The sequence below is a fragment of the Sinocyclocheilus anshuiensis genome, unplaced genomic scaffold (assembly GCF_001515605.1).
Source record: "Sinocyclocheilus anshuiensis isolate Anshui unplaced genomic scaffold, SAMN03320099.WGS_v1.1 scaffold274, whole genome shotgun sequence".
In the NCBI taxonomy this organism is placed as follows: Eukaryota; Metazoa; Chordata; class Actinopteri; order Cypriniformes; family Cyprinidae; genus Sinocyclocheilus; species Sinocyclocheilus anshuiensis.
Window position 1 is genome coordinate 1,585,325 of NW_015547698.1, and position 283 is coordinate 1,585,607.

A 283-nucleotide genomic window follows, 5' to 3' on the forward strand; every position below is an offset into this window, starting at 1 on the left:
GATCAATTTTAAGCATCCTTGCTAAATAAAAGTATTAATTTCTTTCCCAAAAAAATAATAAAAATTATACTGAATGGAATAGTGTATAATGTTACAAAAGCTTTTTATTCCAGATAAATGCTGATCTTTGGATCTTTCTATTCATCAAAGAATCCTGAAAAAAATTTACTCAAGTGTTTTAAATATTGATGATAATATTAAAAAATGTTTATCAGCATATTACAATGATTTCTGAAGGATCATGTGACACTGGAGACTGGAGTAATGATGCTGAAAATGTAGC